At 46.8% G+C, this 24,556-nt stretch overlaps 1 long non-coding RNA gene across 1 annotated transcript in view; it reads right to left on the minus strand.

Moving 5' to 3' along the window:
• Nucleotides 1-836: 836 nt before the first annotated feature.
• The window catches only part of LOC125917050 (uncharacterized), a 36,283-nt gene continuing 12,563 nt past the window's right edge, over nt 837-24,556 (minus strand). Inside the window, exon 3 of the long non-coding RNA XR_007456085.1 lies at nt 837-1,951. This is a non-coding gene — a long non-coding RNA (uncharacterized LOC125917050). The remainder of the gene's footprint in view (nt 1,952-24,556) is intronic.

Consider the following 24,556-nt stretch of genomic DNA (forward strand, 5'->3'; position numbering starts at 1 on the left):
GGCCACGGCCAACGCCGGTCACGAGGCCAGGCTGAACTCCAGGCCGATGGGAGACGCACGGCAGCCGTACGGGCCGGGAGGAGAGGACGTGGAAAGGCAAGAGCTTTCCTGCCGTCCAAACCTGCTCCTGCAGCACCCCCCCCATCCGGGGCTTGTCCTGTCCACAGGAGAACGGTCTTGTCAGCGACCACCACACCCGCTCCCTCCTCCCTCCCTCCAGCAGGATGTCATGGAAAAACCGCAAGCTGGATTTTCAGACCACAGCCACCCCACTGGCCAACTGGTCACCAGGACGGTAAACGAGATCATGTGTGGTCTGGTCCCCGCTGCAGGGCTTTTCATGCTTTCTGAACCGAAGAGCTGAATGAGGTTGCACCCCGACTGGGGGGAAGGAAACAGCGGAAGTGGGGAGGGGAGCACCCTGTGTGGCTGAAACAATTCTTGAGAATCCCAACCGCGGCTGGTGAGGGGCGCTGGGGCTGTTACAGGACGGCCGTCATGCTTTCATGGAAAGGACAACTGAAGGAAGGAGAGTGGAGGCAACAAAAAGCACACAGCAGGAGGGGGGAGTAGGAGGGCGAGAGTGGGGAAAGGGTGATGGGGGACAGGAGCACCGTTCTGGTCTCCAGTCAGTGACGGGCGCAAAGTTCTTCTTAAGCCCCGTACCGCGTGACTCCAGGCTGTCTCGCAGGGTGAGCCCAAATGCATGCTCCGCTGGGGACCCTGGGAGGGACACGGGCAGGTCCTCCGCGTTTGAAACCTGACTTCCTCTTAGAAGCACATGGTGGGTTTGGAGAAATGCACTAACACTGGTTTTGTTTTCCAAACTCACCAACTGATGACATAATTAAATTTTATTTGGATGCCTCGAAAGACATAAAAGGCTGAAACATTTTGACATAAAAAGAAGAGCTGAACAGGGTATGAGTTTAAAGATGAAGCATCCTATGGTAACCAGAGGGCACCCGATTTCCCTGTGACTCCCTACCGTCCAAATAACATTTAAATTCTGATGTTCGTAAGATTGCTTCATAAGTCAGCTCCTTTCACGTAAGTGAAATAAGTCACTGTATTTAGTAAAGGCCAGTGATGTCAGGTAGAAATAAATATTTGATGTCACCGATCAGAAACGTCAGAAAAGGGGCACAGCTGGTTTTAGACAAATCCAGTTTCTGAAAGTTTGCGGGTGCTGAAGACGTGGGGGGACTCCTTGCACTTGTCAAAAACGTCGCCGAGAGCCCTGGAACTGGCGACTCTCCCGGTGCCTTCCAAAAGAATTCTTGCTTCCAAATGCAGGTTTCTCTATAAACTTTTCAGGAACACATCTGCTGTGAAAAATAAGATGTTCGTAGCACCGGGACTCCAAACAAAGCAGAGAGACAAAGATACATTTTTAAAGGGGTAATGAAATTCAAAATTCTTCCCACACAAGGAAAAGATGACTGTGTAATTAGGTTCTGACTTGAAGACAAGAGGTTGAAAGAAAATGCAACCCCTTGCATTTCTTGCCGCAAATAAACCAAAAGGAGCTTAATTTAAAAGATATGCCATGGCAACAGTTAGTAGGTTTTAGGTCAAATAACCAATGGCCCAACTCCACGAGAAACACAATCAGCCTCATTAAAAAGTGTGGCTGGAGCAGAGGCAGGGAGACCAGGATAAATGACTGCTCTTGGAGTACTGATGTGATTGTTTTTCTGTTCACTGAAGATTTTAATTAGAAATTTCTTCTTCTTCTCCAATGTTTCATTTAGTTGTGTTTTCACTAGAGATTTTGACAAAAAAAGGCGAGAAGAAGAGCCAACAGAGCCAGGCCCACGGACACCCTCAGTGCACGGTCTTGACGAAGATTTTGCAAGCGGAGGGCCATCCTGGAGCTCGCGAAGTCTCGCCCGACGGCAGAAGTGTGGGATACTGAACTCGGGTGATTCCCAAGCCTATTTCTGAATTCCTAGGAAGACGGAAACATAGAGGGGGGGAAAAAAGATTTAAAAGATGCAAACAAGCCCTACTGTGATGTCAATCAAATAACGAGTCCCTATACAAGGAGCTTTTTTTGTCTTTATTGAGATGCAACCGACACAGGACATTGTTATCGTTCAGGTGTACAACCTCATCGTGTTTTGTATGTTCCAAAATGGCTACCACAAGAAGTCTAGTTAACATCGACTACCACGCATAGTTACAATTTTATTCTTGTGACAACTTTTAGGATTTAGTCTCTTAGCAACTTTCAAATATACAACTCAGTATTGTTAACTACAGTCACCACGCTGCACAGTATGTGCCCAGGGCTCATTCACACTATAACTGGAGGTTTGTGCCTTTTAACCACCTTCGGGCATTTGCCCGTCGCCACCCCAATCCATCTGTTCTCTGTAACTACGAGCTTGTTTTGTCTTTTTAAAGATTCCACATGTAACTGAGCCCGTACAGTATTTGTCCTTGTCTGACTTATTTCACTTACCATATTGCCCTAAAGGCTCATCCATGCTGTTGCAAATGGTAACATTTCCCTCTTTTTATGGCTGAATAATATTCTGTTACATACATATATATATCATCCCACATCTTCTTCATCCATTTATCCACCGATGGACACATAGGCTGTTTCCATACCTTGGTTACTATAAATAAGGCTACAGTGAACACAGGGGGGTTAGTGTTTTCATTTTCTTCAGATAAACACACAGAAGAGAAACTGCTGCTGGATCATATGGCAGTTCTGTTTTTAATTTTTTGAGGACCCTCCAGACTGTTTTCCACAGTGGCTGCACCAGTTTGCATTCCTACCAACAGTGCCCTTTTCTTCACATCCTCGCCAATGCTTGTTATTTGTCTTTTTGATATAACAGCCATTCTAACAGGTATGAGGTGTCACTGTGGTTTTCATTTGCGTTTCCCTGATGATTAGTGATGTTTAAGTGCCTCTCATGTACCTGTCGGCCATCTGTATGTCTTCTGTGGAAAAATATCTACTCAGATCCTCTGCCCATTTTGTAATCAGATTGGTTTTTTTTTTGCTAGTGACTTGTAGGAGTTCTTTATATATCTTGGTTATTATTCCCTTATCACATATCAGATAGACGATTTGTAAATATTTTCTCCATTCAGTAGGTTGCCTTTTTGTTTTGTTGATGGTTTGCTTTGTTGTGCAGAAGCTTTTTAGCTTGATGTAAGAAGCAGCTATCACTTAGTTACTCCTTCAACAGAGACACATTCAGACATGCACCATGGGCCAGATGGCCTCAAGTTAGGTATGGGGAAATCACATTTCCTTTCCTGGAAGTGTCAGACCAAATTGATGATTTTCCAGATTATACACAACATATACGAGACAGAGTGTGTGTTTATGGAGAATCAAGGCAGAATTCATGAAGCCTAACGTTTATGTAGAGTGGAATCATAGGAAAAACGTTAACTTTTAGGGATGCAACCACATCCACTCGGCAAAAGAAGGACAGAGGAAAAACTGTGGAAGCCATGTGATTCCACAAACGTATCCCTCAGGGTGGAGATTTCCAGCCGGGGCCCTGCTGCAGGAGGGCTGCCCCAAACTCGCAGAGGGGTCTGAAGGGGTCTCGGCGGCCAGAGGGACGGGCCCTCCACATGCGGCTCCCTCCGTTTACTCCGCTGGGCAGTGTAGCCACTACCACTTTCTCTGTGTGCCAGGCATGGACAAGGTCGGAAAGTCCTGCTTGGAAGGAGCACAAAGAGTGAGGAGTCACCGCCACACTGCTTTTTAGGTGGTCTCTGTTCCCTGATGCTTCTTCCTGGGGGTGCAGAGGAGTAGGGGGGGAGGCACCTGGCTGCTCTCAAGATGGCTCTGGTTTTGTAAAGTGTAACTTAAATTCTATTATATAAGATTTCCGCCTTGTGTACAGGCTTTAGAATCGGTGCCTCTTCTGAAACGTGAAACAACATTTTGAGGGAGGGGGAGGGGGCAGGGGAGGAGGGGAAGGATGTGGGGAAGAAGAGCACGGGTGGGAGGAACAAAGTAGGGGGAGGAGGGGGCGACCCAGAGGCAGGACAGCATAAGGCATGTCCGTGGAAGAACGTGTAGAGAAATACACAGAAGCACACGTTATTTTGCTTATTCTTTCCTCCCAAGCTCCCCAAGAACCCCCTGCTGACACCTTCGTCCTCTGCGTGGGAAGTGCGGGCTGCAGCTGGGCCAGCAGAGGCACTGGAACCGCACGTTCCGGAAAGGAACAGAGGCAGGAATGGGCAGGGTCTGTGGAAGGGAGGGGAGAGAACGAGAGGAGAGGGTCCAGTGACAAGCTGAGGTGGGAGGTGACGCACACCTTCGTTAGGATGCTGGCGGGAGTCACGGATAGGACGGACGGTGGACTTTGGGCGGAGAACCAACAGGACCTGTGTTCAGAGGAGTTAATGAGAGGTGCCAAGACTAGGAATGGGGAAATAAAAAATCACCTTTACAATCCAGCCTCCACTGCCTAATACCTCCATGTGACGGATGTGCAACAATTCTTGCTCTGACCGTAGGAGACTAATTGCAAAGTCACCGAAACTGTTAACCACAAGGATAAATCTCTCGACCCAATGGCAGTCGAATCGCTATTTACTTCGGCGCCCCATAGGTACCTGGGCTGATGCCCTGCGGGGTCCGTCCCTCAACAAGGGACGTGCACCCCAGAAGATGGAGCTCTCTTCCCCCCGAGGCAGTGGGGGCAGCGGCCAGAGCACAGAGGTGCGCCCAAACCTGCCTGCACCCCAGAAGACCATCCTCTTGTGCAACCGGCTTTCTGTGTGATGTGCTAGAGTTAAGAACATGTGGACAAACTTTTATTTTGACTAAAAGTAGTCTTGGGGGCGCCTGGGTGGCTCAGTCAGTTGAGTGTCTGACTTCAACTGGGTCATGATCTCACAATTCGTGGGTTCGAGCCCCGCATCGGGCTCTGCGCTGACAGCTCGGAGCCTGGAGCCTGCTTCGGATTCTGTCTCCCCCTCTGTCTGCCCCTCCCCCACTCACACTCTGTCTCAAAAACTAAACGTTAAAAAAAATTAAAAGTAAAGTAACAAAACTGAAATTAAATTAAAAAAAATAAAAGTCATCTCACTATCTCAAGGACAGCACTCATATGGATGCACTACAATGACATCAACGATGGGGCTTCTTCCAACGCAGGGAGGCTGTCTAACTCACCTCTGGCCTCTTGAAACTGCACAACTACAGGTATAGAGCAGGGACTCAGTAAATGTTTAGCAGTGAATCAGTGAATGAATGAATGAATGAATGGGGGATGAGATCCCCATCCTCATCTGACCAGATGAGATCCAACCGGTCAGAAAGATGCCCTTCCGTGTCCCTGGTAACCGACGTGGCCTATGATGTGTTCAGGGAACTAATCTACACGAATCCTAAAACCTCGCCTCTAGAAATTAAATCAACGCTTCTTCAGTTTGGGTTTAGAAGACCATAACTAAGACTACAGACCGTTCCCCAGAGAAATGTGGAGGTCCCCGCGCACATCTGCACGCAGCCCCCCGTCACGCTTCATGCTGTATGACCTCAGGAGGATCACAGACACCCTCACCCAGGAATAGATCTGGATAACACAGAGACGGAAGCTTTCTTTTTAAGAAAAAAATATGAATGCAAAATTAAGTACAGGGCCCTGGAAGGGGGCCCTCAAAGAGAGGCCCTGAAATGAAACCTCTCCCAGCTTCTAGAAATATCCACCTCTGTTCCACCCCAGGCTCTGAATGCTGGACCTTGGTGCTGCACCTGCCATTCAAGGCGCTGTCACTTGGTGATTGCTGCTGCCAGCTGGGGCAGGGGTCAGGCTGACCTGGGCAGGGCGAGGTGCGTCTTAAAGCCTTACGCATTTGGTTGAGCTTATAAAACATTCTGCTTCACAAAGCTGCAGTGCAGGTAACGTGCCTGTGCTCTCAGCCTGAAAAAAAAAAAACCCTCGGCTTCTGACGGTTTCACAACATTTCTTCTTCTTCTAACTCATTTGCCATAAAATTGCTCAAAATATGAAAGTTACTTATTATACGACCATAGTGGGTCAGCTGTAATTGTAGTCAACATAGCCATTTTTTCCCCTGGGCATTACTCAACCACCCCCCCCCCCCCACCCCCCCCTCACATACCAAACACACCAGAATATAAAGTGCTCTGGTGACAAGCCGCCCTCCCGTTCCTAGTGGCCGCGTCTGCACCACAGAATCGCACACGAGCTCCAGGAAGCCCACCTCACCTGCCAGTCTCCCTCAGATCAAAACACAGCAGGAGAAGGAAGATTTAGTCTGTCTACCACACTGTGCGTCTTTTACTGTCTTCACCTTTCACCGATTCAAGACCTTAAGAGAGTCTGATGATGTATTTTTAAATATAAGGTTGAAAAAAAAAAGGTTTCTCAGAAGACAGTAATCAGCAGGCAGCGAGCTCTGTGTACTTCAGCTGTCACTATTGCTGTGGCACTGAAAGAAAAGAAACTTGAAAATACAGGAAACAGAAGGACTTTCTCATCAAGTCCAAGATGCTCAAACACAGCAGACCTCTACACAGTGAGAAGGAGCATTCACGAGTAGGAAATAACACGGCATTCCTATAACGCAGTTAAAATAAAAAGTGCTTATAGGTGAGGTGACGATCAATACCCAATCGTGAGGTAAAAGTTTATGTGTGCGCGCGTGCACGACTGCACGCAGAGAACAATGTGTGTAAGTGACTTAGAGAAAAAGTTAGTATGGTCGATAGTTCTGGAAAGTAGACAGAAGGCTCAAACCCTCCCTAAACTTTTTTAAAAAAACACTTTTTTTAATGTTTATTTATTTATTTATTTTTTTGAGAGACAGAGCACAAGCAGGAGAAGGGAAGGGAAGCACGAAAGGGAGGGAAGACACAGAATCCAAAGCAGGCTTCAGGCTCCGAGCTGTCAGTACAGAGCCTGATGTGGGGCTCGAACTCACAAACCATGAGATCATGACCTGAGATGAAGTCAGATGCTGAACCGACTGAGCCACCCAGGCGCCCCATTCCTCCCTAAACTTCTTTAACATTACTGCCAAAAGTCAGTGGGGCTCCTGGGTGGCACAGTTGGTTGAGTGTCTGACTCTTCATTTTGGCTCAGGTCATGATCTCAGGGTTGTGAACTTGAGCCCCACGTCGGGCTCTGCGCTGAGTATGGAGCCTACTTAAGATTCTCTCTCTCCCCCTCCCCCTTCCTCTTCCCCCCTCCCTCTCTCTCTCCCTCCCTTCCTCTGCCCCTCTCCCCACCTTGCTCACTCTCCAAAAAAAATAAAAAGAACTAAATCTTTAAAACAACATTATTACCAAAATTTATTAATTCTTGAAATTCAAGACGCACTTCTCTCTCTCAAACTATAACGCACCCAATATGAGAAATTTTACTGCTTATTAAAACTAAACCAACACCAACTCTCAAACTTACACTTTTTAAGAAATCAAACTCCACTTACAAATGCCTTTTTTGAAACAGACAGAAATTTGAAAGGAGGTAGGATGTGACCTTTGTTCAATAAAGATCCTTATATTTATCCAGTTATAACAAACTAAGGACAACTCTGAGAAAGTGTTAACTTGGATTAACATGGGCTCTTCCCCTCCCTTGTAAATCTCACTGCTTCCTTGATTAATTTCTAAACATGTTGCTAATTTTTTTTTTTTTTTTTTTTTTATTTATTTATTGGGGGGGGGGGAGCAGAAAGAGAGAGAATCCCAAGCAGGCTCTGAGCTGTCAGCACAGAGCCTGATGTGGGGCCCAAACCCACAAACTGCAAGATCATGACCTGAGCCGAAATCAAGAATCAGATGCTTAGCCGACTGAGCCACCCAGGCACTCCTATACTTGCTAAATCTTAACATATCCTACTAGTTTTCAAAAGTCTAGTTTGTTAAATCCAATTAATGTAAGAAATCTGTGAATGTAGAACCAAGTACATATTCTGAAAACGAAGCCAAACAAAAAGAATGTTGATGTTCAGGAGCTTTACAGATCAGATCAACCGGGTGGAGATAAACGAAGGCTTTAGAGACAAAACTCAGTCTAGTCAGATGGTGACAACAGTCCATCCTGAATTATCCCTTCCTTGGGCAGTTACCCAGGCATTGCTAGGGAAGGGAGAGAGCCCCACACACGGTCACACTGCACGCACCAATGTCAAATGACACCAGTTCTGGGGGCAGGAAGTATGCCGGTCCCAGACTCTAATCCCATCTCTACTGGAGGATTTTGGGACAAATGATTCATCCTCTCTGTTTCCACATAAAATCACCTAAAAAAACAGAGGTACTATTAGTATTTTCACATCATGGGGTTGTTAGGGGATCGAATGAGATTTGTATATTCAGTTTTTGAGCACATAAAACTCAAGATTAACAATATTCCGTGGTAGTTTGCAGTTCTAAATACCAAACTGCCTCAAGATGTTCTCTTTGTAAAATGATAAGGTCACTATGTTATCTATTTCTCAAGTACGATTAATTGATTTATGCTACTTTTGTCCCTTATGCATCATCAGGGGACACAAGGTGTGTAACGAATGAGCATGGGTTTCGAATTCCGACAGGGCAGAAACCGAATCCAAATTCAGACACTTAGCAGCTGTGAGACCTTGGGCAAGCAGTGGAAACTCCCTAAGCCTTGCTACCTCTCCTATGAGGCAAAGCTATCTCAGTATCTACCTTTAGTTGATGTGGAAAGGGGGGAAAATACCACACCCAGCGCCCTGGTGGATGCCTGGGATACAGAAGGTCTGGATAAAGGGCTATTTTACCCCAGCCCAGCAGTGGGACTTGGGACGTGGGGAAGGCCAGGGCCTCCCCCAGCGCTGAGCAAAAGTACCAAGTGAGACGGACACGTGCGGCCCTGGGTACCACCCTCAAGCACTCGCCCACAAGAGAGGGACTGTGCCTCCCTTGCTCCGACATCTTTTCCCCTCTGGGCTCTTACTCTGTGGAATGAGCCTTCTGGAACGGCTCTCAACTAAAACCATCTCATACATGAAAAGAAACTCGAATTCCACAATTTATGACACGGGATTCAGCCATCAGACGTGCCAGGGGCCCATTTTTACATCTGCTTTCTCCTTTGATATTTAATTTTGTCATAAACTTTTTTTTCAAAGAATCTAAAAACGAGGGAAAGAAAGTCACTGTCGATCCCATACAACCTTCTTGCCCTTGCTCTGTGCCCAGCCTGAACCAGCCAGCTCCCCCCCACCCACAGTCTTCCCCCAGCCTCCTTATTGTTCTCCCACGGCCCCGTCAGACAGGACCTCCTGTAGGAAAAGCTCTCTCAACCATCGCCCCGCCCCAGAGGACAGAGGACTCAGGTCCTTCCCTCCGTGGGGCTGGGTATCCTGCTGACTGGCCCTCACCATGGCACCCGTCAGTGGCACCTCTCTACTCCTGCATGATCCTGTGTATACTCCGTGAAAGGGGCCTCTCCAATTGCGCCCTGGCCCAGCATGGAGTGTGGGGGGGGGGGGCAATGCTAGCTGAAGGAGTATTTGCATTTCTACCTGTTCCTCAGTGCTGGGGATTCACATTTTATACAGGTGTGGACAGTCTTCCATACAAACTGCCATGTGCCTATTCTTGTATTTATAAGATTCTTGGGCAAATGGAACAGGGGGTCAAACATTATCTATACACACAGCATAAATATAAAATAGTAGCAATGGGGAAAAACTTACCAGTGGAGAAGGAGTGTGGTATATTAGCTTTCTATTGCTACTTGAATAAATTACCGCAAACCTCAGGTTTAAAAAAGTTTTTTAAGTTTATTTGAGAGAGAGACAGAGATGGCAAGCTGGGGAGGGGTAGAGACAGAGGGAGAGAGAATCTTAAGCAGGCTCCATGCTTAGCTCAGAACCTGACATGGGGCTCGAACCCACAAACCTTGAGATCATGGCCTGAGCCGAAATCAAGATTTGGACACTCAACCAACTGAGCCACCCAGGCGCCCCCAAACCTCAGGTGTTTTTTTTTTTTTATATTTTTATTTATTTTTGAGAGAGAAGGACAGCGTGAGCAGGGGAGGGGCAGAGAGAGTGGGAGCCACGGAATCTGAAGCAGGCTCCAGGCTCTGAGCTGTCAGCACAGAGCCTGGTGCAGGGCTCAAACTCATGAACGGCGAGATCATGACCTGAGCTGAAATCGGATGCTTAACCGACTGGGCCCCCCAGGCACCACAGGTTTTAGTAACATTCATTCTCTTGCAATTCTGGAGGTCAGCGATTCTAAAATCAAGATGTCAGCAGAGCTGCGTTGTTCTGGCGATTCTGGGGGGTTGACGGGGAGGGGCGCTGGTTTCCTTGCCCTCTACCTAGCTTCTAGAGGCGGCCTGTATCCGTTGACTTGTGGCCTCTTCCCTCCATTTCCAAAGCCAGTAGTATCGGCTTTTTGATAAGGATCCTTGTGATCTACATTGGGCCATGGGGATAATCCAGGATAATTTCTCCATCACCACCTTTACTTGAATCCCATACCTGAAGTCCCTTTTGCCATGTCAGGCAACATTCACAGGTTGCCGGGATCAGGATGTGGGTTATTGTGTGTGCGCGTGTGTGTGCACATTGTGCTCACCACTCCTGGCACATGTGAATCCCCATGGTCTCATTATCCCACCAGGTGAGCTCAATGCAGGCAGTGCCGAATAGTCCCCGTTTACAGGGAAGAGGGGTGCAGGGCACCTCCCTTCATGGCTGGCTGGCCGTGAAGCTTCCTGGAGGAGGAAGAGGGGGGCTCCAGGACTCAGCCTCTGCTGAGGTCTTTTCCTCCTGCCAACACAGACCTGTGAAGCCACCACGTTGGTCCTACTCATGGCTCTTTCAGCCGAAACAGAGAAGGACCTGAAGGACGTAGTCGATTAATGTTCTCTGAAAAGATACTTGTGTTCCTTTGCATTCTATATTTATATTTTTATACAGATGCAAATATCCTGTCCTGTTCTTGGGAGCTGAATGGGCTTGGCCTTCCAATGGAAAGTCGTGCTGTTCTGAGGCCTCACCTGCATTTCCTCCTCTTTATCAAAAATATTTATAAATTATTAATACATATGACCACAGAACCAGAAGCATGAGGATCCAGGAGGACAGGGGGACGACAGCCTCTACGTAAAAGCCTCTACATTCTCTACTAAGTAGAATGAGAAACGTTTATGCATTGGTCACCATGTGGCCGGCAGGACTGCGAGTATTCTGTATGCATTCTTTTCTTCCTCCCCAATTCCCAGGGAAGCTGTTCACAGGACTTCATTCCAGCTTGCCCAATTTACACAGAGCAGGTATACCAGCGAAGCAGAGGAGAGGCCTGGCTTCGGTCATGGTGAATTTAGCATTGGTCGTAATGTAGCGCAGGTGCCCTTATAATGCGATGGGAAGAAAAACCAACCGCTCCACAGAAAATGACGGTGTGGGTCAAGACTCCAACCGGCAGACTTTATCCATTTTGCTCACTACTGCATCTCATGGAGATACTGGTGACATTTTGTGTCTCTACAGATGGCCATTCCAGGAAAGCCAGCCTCCCGTCTCGGAGAGGCGTTTCATGCTACCTGTCTTACGGTTCTGAACCACATGCTGAGATTCAAGTGTGACCTGTAGATGGCACCTTGCTGAATTTTCTCTGAACGCGGGCGCGTGCGCGCACACACACACACACACACACACACACACACGTGATCTGCTCACATTAGGATGTGCTGCAAAATGTGTTTTAATGAGGAACAGTTGGTCTGGTTCTGCTCAAATAAAAGACACTCCTGTAAGAGACTTGCCACCTGTCTTCCCATCTTGCAGCGCAGCGTCGAAGGGAGTTCTTCTGTCCCTGACACCTGCAGGTATTGCCAGAGTGCCCTCCACGTGCCAGCTCCCTTCCTCCGACTGACAGACACCCTCCCCTCTGAGCCCCGTGTCACTACCAGATACAAGGACAGACAGCGGATGACGGGTGCCAGGCTACCTCTCTCCACTGCTCCTCTAGACAATGCCTCAAACTGGGAGCATCTTGATACCCTTTCGTTCTGAGTCCCTGATTATCTCCGAACCAAAGGTCTTTGTATTCTCTAGTTCCTGAAGTCTGTGAAGAATATTATATGCATACTCCATCAGTACACTGGCCTGTAGCTGGATCCACAAATTAAACCTGGGATCGATTACACCTGTTCATTTATTTGGGGGAGACTATTTACATTTTTAAAACTTCTGTCACAGAGTTACATGATGAGAGCACAGTACTGTCAGCCTTCCTGTAGCAGTTTTGGGCATGGGCAATTCTGAATCAGATATTATTCTTACATGACTTTCCCCACACCCCCTCACCTCAAATGTGTCATTGCTATCAGGTCATTAAAATCGCAAAGGGAAAATCGTAAACCAGAACATGCCCACACACACACAAAATCACTACAATCTTGTTTTCTATCTTGTTTTGGTGACAGCAGAGTAAATATGAGGCTTTGTGAATAGGGCCAAAGATACATTATTAAACTATGTACTGTATGATCAAATGCATTTCAGACTACATTCTGAATAATGTTGCCTTGACGGTCAGCAAAGGGAGAGCTCTGATGAGCCTCTGCTTGGTCTGGGTGACTCCTCTCAGGGTGTCCAAACCCCTGGCTTGAACCGAGGCAAATGAAAGAAAGGGATGATCATACCAAAATCAAAGCACAGCAGCCACCCATCACCTAATTATTATTTTCTGTGAGATCGTAATTCATCCGACTCGAGAGATACGAAAACAACTCTTAAGCTCTGAACTTCTTTTAATGGATTCAAAATATTATGTGTAAATTTTTCTTATGGCTCAAAGGCACTGTGAGTGCTTCAAGTGGAAGTTAACAGGGATGAAGGAAAACATGTTTGATAGCTCATAACTCAAGATAAATTAGAGCTTAGAATCACCTTCTTGTTTTTTTCCAACTGAGCCTGAACATACGGCCTATGCAGAAAATCTATCAAAACCAAAGATGGGATCGATGCAAGCAAATCACGTTAAAATATACATGATGCGGTGCAATACACTGTCAGAAAAGAACCTCAAAATCTGATTCTGTAAAGATTACTTTAAATACAAAATCATCTTCATATCTGAAAGTTATCTCTATCATGATTGTCTTTTAATTCCCAAAATACAAACTTAAGGAAGCACCTCTTAAAAATTTTTTTCAATGTTTATTTTCGAGAGAGAGACAGAGTGTGAGCGGGCAAGGGGAAGGGGGGGGGGGGGGGGGGGGCGGGGAGAGGGAGACACAGAATCCGAAGCAGGCTCCAGGCTCTGAGCGGTCAGCACAGAGCCCAACACCGGGTGTGAACCCATGAACAGCAAGACCATGACCTGAGCTGAAGTCGGATGCTTAACCGGCTGAGCCACCCAGGCGCCCCAGGAAGCACCTCTTAATGTCAGTATCTCCAATGTAAACTGTTGCCCCAGTCCCTGATAATAAGGAATGCATACAGGTGGCTGCCCAGACTTTGTAATTCCTTCTCAGCCCTACAGTTGTGGGGTTCTAGCTGAATTCTGTCATCTTCTTTAAAGTTCCCAATCTTTCACTTAGCACCCAGTTTCCATTCTAATGCCTTACACTTGCCTAATTCTGGCTTGTTACATTTACCAAAATCAGTGGGTGAAGTGAGGGCAGAAGGATCAGATCTAGAATAACACAGTATAAAAGCCTTTGCCAACAGTGGTGTTTGTCATGTGTTTACATATAACCTCTTTAGTTCTACAAAAACCAAGAGGTCGCAAGCTTTGCCAAAAGGCATGTTATCTGAGGTCTGGCATCTTAGCGGGAGAGACACTTACAGTTTTACTTCTTATTCATCGTGAGAAGATTTTCTTACTCACCACACTTAAAAAACCAAGCTATTTATTTACCATGTCACGATTTGGCAATTACTCTAGAACGTATATGTAGGTCCCTCTTTGGTTAACTAAGTATCAGCCACAGATGTATATAGAAGTACACACACACACACACACACACGGGGGTGGAAATAAAGAGGGAACCAAGAGGCGCCCTTAGAATCATGAAGTCAGTAATCACAATGTTCATGACGATGGTGGAAGTCTGAACCCCTCTATTCTGAAATACTGGCTGGAAATCAGAATCCATGCAAACTCAGGCTGCCCCACAGGTGTATCAAAGCTGAAGACAGGACAGGTGAATTGGACCCAGATGCTTTACTGATAAGGAAGTCTTTCTGATCTTTTTTTTTTTATGTTTTTATTTATTTTTTGAAGGAGAGAGAGAGAGAGAGAGAGAGAGAGAGAGAGAGGGGCAGCGAGGCAGCATGGGTGGGGGGGAAGCAGAGAGAGAGGGAGACACCGAATTCGAAGTGGGCTCCAGGCTCTAAGCTGATAGCACAGAGCCCAATGCAGGGCTCGACCTCACAAACCACGAGATCATGACCTGAGCCGAAGTCGGACGCTCAACTGACTGAGCCACCCAGGTGCCCCCAATCATCTCTTAAGCTACAACACAAACCAACCCTCGTTCCACGGAGTGTACTCAAGAAGCCGTGAACGAGGGTGTTGACAAACGGAACAATCAGGTGTATGAAAGTTAATCTTTAAGCAAGCAATTCAACTCAAAATAATTACTCCTAAGGATTTCTTCCCACTAGGTAACCGTGAGAGTGTGTTGACAGATATTTGTGTTTAAAATGAGAAAGAAGTCGTGTGTGATGCTAACTGCTGTCACCATGCAACCCTCCCCTGTTCTAAGAAGCACTTTCGGTGATACTGGGAATATGGTTTGAGCATCAGTGAGTTCCATGAACTGCATGAAAGGAATAAAGTCGATGGCAGGCGCTTTGCTCTGTCTCAAAGAATCTCATAAACGATGAGCTAACACGTAAAACGTTTCCTAGAGATCACCATGATGGTGATTCAGCTTGGAAGATGCAGATAAACTAGTTAAGAAAAATTACATGGTATGTATTTAAACTCAGCCATCTGAACAAAGTTCACGTCTCCATTTTCCTCTCACTTCCAAAGTTCCAAAATCCATCCCAAGGCATTCTCATTTCCCCTTTCTATTTTGAATATGGAAAGTTATCAAAAAGTTAAAAACAACAGCCCTACCAAATGTCACTTAAGATAACAGCGAAGATTAATAGGAAGAGACTTCATTATTTATATAGCTATACAAGTGTGGCAGGCAACCTCCAAGATGGCTCCCAGTGATCTTCGCCTCGGGGCGTTCACATCCTTGTGTAACTCTTCCCTTTCCCCTCGACTCTGAGCTGAATCTGACTTGCTTCTAATTAATGGCACTTGACATAAATGATGGGCTTCCACTTCTGAAGTTAGATTACAAAAATCTGTGACCTCCACGTTCTTCACTCTCTGCTGGCTTGCTCTGAGGAAAGCCGGCCGCCATGTTGTGAGCTGCCCTATGCTGAAGCCTGCGTGAGAAGACCCTGAAGGAGACCTCTGACCAACAGCCACCAAGGACCAAGATCTCAGTCTCACGACCCATGGGAAACGGATTCGCCACCACCACACAAACGAACTTAGAGGCAGGTATTCCCTCAGCTGACCTTCCAGTTAAGGCTACCCTCCTGGTCAACACCCCAACAGCAGCCTCATGATAGGCACTGAGTCAGAGGCGCCTAGTCGAGCTGTGCCCAGATTTCTAACCCACAGAAGCTCTGAGACGATAAATGTTTATGTGCTAATTTTTGAGGTAATTTGTCACACGGCAATAGACAACGAACATAACAAGATGCCCGGTAGAGGGCTAGAAACTGATTCACATGTGTGTTGAGACGTGATTTTTATAACAGAGGCATTTCAGACCACTAGGACAGATGGACTTTCAACACAATTTTCTGGAACAACTGATTATACACACAGAAAACAATGAAATTTGACCCCTACCTACCATCCTTAAACATCAATTCCAGGTAGATTATTTACCTGGGAAAGGCAAAACTAGAAACATGTAGGTAATATGGGCAGAAAACCTTTCTAACCCCCAAGGCAGGGAAAGAGTTCTTAGATCACAAAAATACATGAAATTCTAAAGGCACCACGGAGAGGTTAAAAGACAAGCCACAAACTAAGAAAAGGCACGTGCTTCACAGATAGCTCACTTTTAGACTTTTATACTATCAAGAAATCCTAAAAATCAGTAAGGTATTAAGTCAACAGAAGAAAATGGACAACAGACTTACACAGACTCTTTATCGAAGAGGAAATCTAAATAAAGGAATCCAACAAATGTATACAAATATGCCAGCCTCGTTTGTAATTAGAAAAATACAAGTTAAAAACAATGAGACACTGATTCACACACACTAGATTGTCAAAGGTAAAAAGCCTGTCAGTATCAAATGTGGGTGAGGATGTGGAGACCCCAGACCCCCGCGACATGCCGCTGGTGATGACGTACATTAACAAGGCTACTTCGGGACACGGCAGCGTGTTATCGGGAAAAGAGGAAGCAACACACAGCTGCCAATCCACCGACGCAGCTCCGAGGTGCGTCGCTCAGACCAGGGCAACCACTGCATGTACCTGCCAAACTCCAGTCTCCTTCCTGGCTTACATGTCATGTTAGGAGCTCTAGCAGGGTTTGGGCTACAGATGGGGGAGGAGAAAACGTTGGTCTAAGTAGAAAAAGCAGCCCCAGGAGGTGGGGCTCAGAGCTGTGGGGCCAGGACTTCCTGAGAACGTGAGCTCTCTAAGTGTCTCCCTCACAACCTCCTCCTTTTCTCTGATGGGCCCCAGCAACAACCTGCCTCTCCCCCTGAGCGTCTCTCCTGTTCCACCTCTCCACTGCGAAGGTGTTTCCCGCACCTCTTAAAAAATTCCTGGCCCACGTGGAAAACAGAGGAGATGTAAACAGCCTCTCACTTTTTGCTTGGATTCCACAGGATAAAGTCAGTCCCTGTATTCGTTTCCTGTCACTGCCGTAACACATGACTGAAAACGAATGGCTAAAACGACACAAATTTATCGTCTTACAGTTCTGGAGCTCAGGAATCCAACGTGGGTCTCATATGCTGTCCAACTTCCAGAGGCGCTAGGGGGGAGTCCACTTCCTTGCCTTTTCCAGCCTGCATTCCTTGGCTCATGCCCTCTGCCTGCCCCTATCCCCCCAACACCTTCAAAGGCAGCTTTCTTGATGATCTGACCTCTGATTCTCCTGCGGCCCTTCTACTTGTAGGGACTCCCAGGATTATACCGGGCCCACCTGGCTAATGCAGGATAATCTCTTTATCTGAAGGCCGGCTGATTAGCAAATTTAATTCCATCTGCAACCTTACTCCTCCTCGGCACTCGACCTAACACATTCACAGGTTCCAGAGGTCAGGACTTGGACGGCTCTGGGAGACAGTTATTCATTCTGCCTACCACATGCTCCAAGGTTGACGATGCTGAGTTGTTGGCTATGTACACTTCAGAGGATGCCATCCAAACTCTCGAGTCCTTTAGGTTTCCTTAATAGAAGACCACGGGAAGACCTTTAACTTCTACTAACTTCTATCCTGGAGGCTCTGTGTGGAAAATGAGGGTTGTTTTGCTCTGTGTCGTTACTAGTCCCCATCCTTCCGAAACCACAACCGAAAAAACAAGACACTGAGTTGGAGAACTAGAAGAATTAGATCTCGAGTCAAAGCAGGATGTGATTTCTGGTGGGGCTACAGAAAGAGGATGAGAAGGTAAGCAGCACCCAGGCCAGGACCTCACAGGGCGCGGCAGACTGAATACACGAGTGGCCCCGACTCTCCACACTCCCCGTGTCTGCGCCTTCTGCCACGTCACTTCACAGCCCTCTCCCTGGTCTTGTCCACGTGACTTACTTTGGCCAGTGGGATGTTATCAAACATGATGCATATGCCCCGGCTTGAGAAGTACTTTTGTATTCTGCTTTCTGTTCTTCTTCCTCTGCCTTTACCATGAGAAGACGCCAGGCTAGCCCGATAAAGGAGGAGCCATGCAGAATAGAGCTGATTCACTCAAGGGGTCCCAGATGAAGCCATCTTGACCCTGGCGCTGAACTACCACACACGGCCAGAAGCCCCGAGCTGCTTAGGCACCTTACAGCTCACTGCAGATGTCTGAGCAAGCCCAGATGACGTGAGCCTAGTGGCTCTAAGGTTGTGTCATGGGGCATTTATAGTGGCAACAGTTCACTGATGTATAAGATGACCAGGTATTTGGTCCTGCAATCCTTTTTAGTAAGGATGTCTATGTCTATGCCCATGTCCATGTCCATGTCTATCTCCAACACAAACACATTCATTCATTCACTCAATAGACGTCTCCTAAGCATTCGCTATGGCATGCCACGCACTGTTCTAGACATTAAATACAAAGACATGAATGAAGCAAAATATCTCAGCACTTAGGGATGGAGTTTCCATTTTAGTACCTGGAGACAAAGAAACACAAATATTTGGTGTGTCTGCTGGTGAGATTTTCCATGGGGAAAAATGGAGTAAGAATGGTGGGGGTAGCTATTTTATAGAGAGCTACTCAGGAAGGACTCACTTATAGGGCAGTATTTCAGCAGACGCTTGACGAAGGAGAGGACGGATGGGTCACATAGGCATCTAAGAGAAGTGTTTTCCAGGCAGAGGGCCCAGCAAGTGGAAAGGTCCTCCTAAGGTAGTAGAGCTGATGTGTCCACATTCAAGAGCTGATGTGTTCAGCACGGAGACCCAGTGTGGCTGGCCCAGAACATTCAAGGGTGAGAAAGGTCAATGATGGCGTCAGAGAGCCAATGGTGGGGCCGAGACACTAGGACTTGACACTTTTGTTTACACTGTGAGCATGAGGAAACTCAACATTAAATTTTTTTTTTATTCTGGTAAGAAATATATATAATGTAAAATTCATTATTGTAATCATTTTCAAGTGCACGAATCAGTGGCATTAATTATACTGGTCACATTGTACATCCATCACCACTATCTCCAAAACTTTCTCATCCCTCCAGAGACTCTGTAATCAGTAAGAAATAACTCCCCAAATAAGTCAGTCAGAGAAAGACAGACACTGTATGTTTTCACTCATATGTGGATCTTGAGAAACTTAACAGAAGACCATGGGGGAGGGGAAGGGGAAAAAATAGTTACAAAGAGAGAGGGAGGGAGGCAAACCGTAAGAAACTCCTAAATACAGAGAACGAACTGAACGTTGATGGGGGGGTGGGGAGAGGGGAAAGTGGGTGACGGGCATTGAGGAGGGCACTTGTTGGGATGAGCACTGGGTGTTGTATGGAAACCAATTTGACAATAAGTTATATTTAAAAAAAAAGACAAGAAATAACCCCCATTTCTACCTCTCACCCCTGATAACCTCTAATCTACTTTCCACCTCCATAAATTTGCCTATTCTAGATCTTTCATATAAGTGGAATCATATAGCATTTCTCCTATTGTGCCTGGCTTTTTCACTTAGCATAGTTTTCAAGGTTTGTTCATTCACACGGTGGTATTGAAAATTCATTTCTTTTTATGGATGATCAAATTTCCATTATATGTATGTATCGCATTTTGTTTATCCATTCATTTGCTGATGGACACTGGGGCTCTTTCCACCTTTTGATTATTGTGGATAATGCTGCTATGAATATTGGTGTACAAGTATTGGCTTGAATGTCTGCTTTCCATTTTGGGGTACATATGCTAGGTCATATGGAATCCTTGATGGTTTTAAGCATAAGGAGACACAATCTAATTTATATAGAGGGTAGAAACAGGGAGACCAATTAGGCAGATTGTGTTTATTTTCAGATAAAATAGTACAACACAGAAGAGGAAATTCCCTCCTACAAGAATATCTAAAAGAAAACGATCTATAGCAAATAACACTATCCTGGACCGTAGATGTTCTGTGATTGCTCAGAGGAACTGACCTCATCTGAAGGGATGAGAGAAAAGAAATAGCCATTCAATGTCAATGAAAAAGGGGAACTTAAATCATGATCATGAAGTATTTTAGGCAACCGGACTTCACAAATGCTGTCGCTGGTGATATATGTGTCTGAAAAGACCAATGACCAAGTCTTCTTCTCATGGTACATACGTGATTTGGGCAAAACATAACCCATGCCCATGGAGCATCTTGATTAACTAGGCCCAGATAAATCTTCATGGACTATCACCAGGCCCCCAATTTCACACTGCATATCCATCGATCACTTCCTATGTGCTAGGTGGTGCTCAATGCTTTCCATGCATTATCTCATCTGTCAAAATCACCCTACCAAGTAGACTCTGTTACCCCCAATTTATAAAAGAGGAAACACACCTAGGCAGGAGTAAGTGACCAGCCAAGGATCATGCAGTTAATAAGGAACAGAGCCAAGAGTCCAAATCCACACTGTATGACTCCAAAGCTCATGTGCATAAGAGATACTCGATCTTTCAAAATGGATGTCTGCAAGAAAGAAGCCCTGGGAGCCAGGAGCTTCTGGAAGGAAAGTGCTGATCATGATAAATTACATTTGCGATGGTTCTTTGCTCTTGTGGTCCTTTAGATTTCTCTGTTGAGTGGTGGCAAATCTCAAGGGCACCGCATCCTATTTTTATTGGTGGACTTCCTACCAGATAAGCGTTGACCTGACATATGGCTCGAATGTTTATATTTACCAGTGATTTTATAGAATTGCATTGAGGAGACACAGGGGCAGAAAATCTGTTTCTACAAAACCCTTTAAATTTACAACACCTCAAACTACATTAGAAAACAGAGATCTCCATGGCTCTATCATTTGAGGCACATCTCACAGTCAATATTCTGAGTATGATGAGAGAAACAGGCTGTCAGTTTCATCATTAGAAAGTAAATGGGAAGAAAACTGAAATCTGTGGTTAGGAGCATGCCCAGCTCTAAATTACTCATCCCTACAACTTCCATGGAAAGAACTTAAATTTGCAAGATGGTTATCAGTTTAAAACGGGGCTTTTGCAATCTGTTTATCGAGATGTCAGATGACTTCAAAGAACAGGCTGTGGGGCGTGAGTAGAATTTTTTTAGCCATTGAACTAAACTGGCTTAGTTGAGGTATCCTAAGTCGAAGTAACTGATTCCCAACTTCCCTGTCTTTGGTCGAGAAACTATCCATTCCAGCTTGCATGTCACTGAAAGCCAAGTTCATTCAACAAATACGTACTGAGCCCAGCTACGTGCCAGGCGCTGTGCTAGGGCCTGGGGCTGGTGGGTACACAGGACACACAGGGTGGCGTTTTTCCTCACATGGGTGACTTTTACTGTTATGCTCACGCTTAAAAAACTTTCCAACAGGTCATGGTAGAAACTTCTAGTATTCACCCATATCTTCTCCTTATTTATTCATAAGTGTGTATTTCTCAAACATTTATTTTTTTTAAGAGAGAAAGCATGCACGAGCGAGTGTGAGCAGGGGAGGGGCGGAGGGAGAGAGAGAGAATCCTAAGCATGTTCTGCATGGGGGCTCCGTCCCAGAACGCTGGGATCATGACAAGGCAAAATCAAGAATTGGACGCTCAACTGACTGGGCCACCCAGGTGTCCCTCCCAAACTCTTGAAGTAGGTGGGGCCATGTGAGTATTCTGGTCAGTAGATGTGAACAGAAACGCCATATGGGATTCCTGTGCTGAGGCAGGAAAAAGCTGGGCTCTCCAGCCATCCTCTGCTTGCAGGCAACCTGCGTCCTAGGACTGTGTGCTACAGACGATCCCTGATTGCGAACTGCCCCCTAAAAGGTACTAGATGTGTTGCAGGGTATGCAGGAAGGAGAACTTTGCCTGAGATCTCCGAGTTCATGTGTTACGGAAGCAAAGCCTAACCTCTCATGGGCTGGTTCCGTGGGCTGTATGTCTCACGTATTAGGGATGAGTTCTATTCGACTTCAAACCCAGAGGTCTTACGCTTCACAGCGAATGTCACTTTCTGCTGCCTCCCAACTGCCCACAGCGGCTCACGGATGCCCAAACGAGGCCAGATTTGTTCCTGCGCCTTGTCACCTGACCGGTGTTCCTGTCACATGGAGAAAAACGTCCGTCTTCACTTGCCTGATGAAGTCCTCTCCACCCCCCAAGTCCAGTTCCAATCCCACCACGTCCGCGAAACCCTCTGCAGTGCAAATTGTTTGAACAGCCTCCTCGCACAGCCAGGCCTCCACACGGAGCGTTCTGCCGTAGTCATGCAGATTCCAAGGAACCTCTCCCATCCTCCTCCGTCCCTAGGCTGCAAGCTTGGCGGGCTCCACGCTCAGGTGCCACGTGGCGAGATGCTGAGTGTGAGGTAAGCTTCACGGGGAAGCCGACGGGGCCTGGGTCCGCCCGCCTTCGGGTGCAGGGTGGGGCAGAGGGAACGCTTCTCACCGGCAGCTTCCATGTGGCTCTCAGTGTCGTTTCTGTCTTTCCAGCAGAACCTACTCGCCAGCCCTTCCAAGAGTCCTGGGAACTGTACCCCTCTGCAGAACCCTTCCTGTTTAAACTAGATGAACACTCTTCTGTTGTCTACAAAGAACGTGACCCCACCTCCCCTGATACCTCCAATCTTCAGAGGCTTCCTATCTTCCAATTTTTCTCATTTAGCACTTGATAGATTACACGCTTTGTTGAATATGCATGTATCCTCTCTTCGAAGCTAGACTTTCTCCTCCTTGAGGGCAAGAGACCACATCTCAGACTTCTGCACCCCAAGCAGGGCTTACTTACACAGTACTGGGTCTACTTTAGAAATTGACAGGATGATCACATAATTCATTATCCAAACCAGGACATTTTGGGGAGTGGAAAAAGGGGACTGTTATTAATCACATCAGGACAACAGGCATAAACCAAGATGGTCCCAGACAAACTGAGACACATGGTCATGCCTGGCACTGATAAGGGCCGACCAAGGAAAATGGGAAAGACATCTGAAGGGAGTGTAACGTAGTCAAAGTGAGAGCATGAGAGAGCAGTTCGGGATGCCTGAGTTCCAATCATCACAGGAGCTAAAACCCTCCTGGAGTCTCCCTCCCTCCCTGTCAGCAGGGACAGGAGGTGGGGCTTACGTGACCTTTCATGTTTGGGTGTGGCTGAAATACCCCCTTTGGTTTTCATAAGAAAGCTTTTTCCATTTGATGCTTTTATGACGAAGAATACCTTTTGTTCTAGATGAATTCATTGGGGATCTGGTAAAAATCATCCATAAAACTTTAACCCCGAGAGCAATGACATTGCACAGGCAGCCAGTACACCTACACGGGACCCTCTCCCTCACCCCAACCCTGGCCTACAAGGGGTCACACCAGAAGAGCAGCATTACCAGGACCCCCCGACTGGAACCCTCCTCGCCAGGGCCCCCATTTGTTATTTCCCTGTCCGATATCTAGTCCGGATCCTAGATGATATTACGGTCAGTTGATGTTGAAACACACCGTGAGAAGCCAGGCATCACCAGCATGTTGTTAGGTGTGACCAGTCTCCTCTCGGGGGTACTAACCTTTCCTCTTGTCCTCAGCCCTTCCTTGCTCTGAGCGTCTGCCCGGATGCCTCCGACCTCAAGCTCGCCGTGCCTTCCCCTCCCTTCCACGGTGTGGACGGCGGGTCGGGAGGGCGGGCCAGTGCCTGCCCCTGTGGTGGCTCTTTGTCACTGTGCACGGCAGCGTCCACGTGTGCTGGCCCCTGTGCCCTGGCCCGGGCTAGAAATACTACTGAGGTAATACGGGGAAAAAGCCTTGCCACCACGCACGTGGTAGAGGATCACCCAACGGGAGGAACTATTGTTATGAAGGCACAGCGGGCTCCCTGACGCATGCAGTTGCCCTCACCGAGCCCGGGTTCGAGCCTCAGGAGGAGCCACTCCACAGCAGCAACCGCGCGAGGCAAGTGGAATGCAAGCCAACTGCTGAGCCTCCTGTCTGAGGGTGGCACTCAAACAGGCCCATGGAAGGGACTGCAGACCTACCGAACACGCCCTGAACGGACATAACCACACCGGCTCAGCTGGAATGTACTTCACACAGCTCAGCAGCATGGGATAAAATCTGCGTCTCTAGACCATGAGACCCAAATACGTCCAGACGGGTCTGCAAAAGAAACTAGTTTGACGCACTGTGAAACTAGGGTTTTCATTGCGTGTGACGCCAATTTAACATACGGGCAGTTGAAGAATTCAATCTTGTATAAAGTTTAAAAAGAAGGAAAAAAGAAAAAAAAAAAAAAGAAACCAGAAAAACTGCTTGGGGTTGGGGCCAACATCTGAGGGGTGGAAGGGAAAATAGGAAGGGACACATCCTCATTTGCTTCTAACACGGTTAGCTGATCTGTTTGAAATTAGACCCACTTTCAACTGTTTTAACTTAATTATTAAGCCATTTCTTAACCTCATGAATGCAGTTTGCATGTGCTTTCAGATCTGGCCCTGAACTAATAGACCCTTTCACTTCAGTGGTTTTGGAAATGAATGTTAGATGGAGAGGAAAGCACTGTAAGAGTGCTTTTGTAAGGGTCAGGGCTCTGAAAATATAGCGTAGTTTGTACATAAAACTCAGGACACCTGAATATCCTGCTGGCCCTTTGTCGGGCACCGAAGGCCAACCACGCCACCCTTCTGCTTCCGTTC

This window comes from Panthera uncia, unplaced genomic scaffold, assembly GCF_023721935.1.
Source record: "Panthera uncia isolate 11264 unplaced genomic scaffold, Puncia_PCG_1.0 HiC_scaffold_1429, whole genome shotgun sequence".
NCBI classification, from domain to species: Eukaryota; Metazoa; Chordata; class Mammalia; order Carnivora; family Felidae; genus Panthera; species Panthera uncia.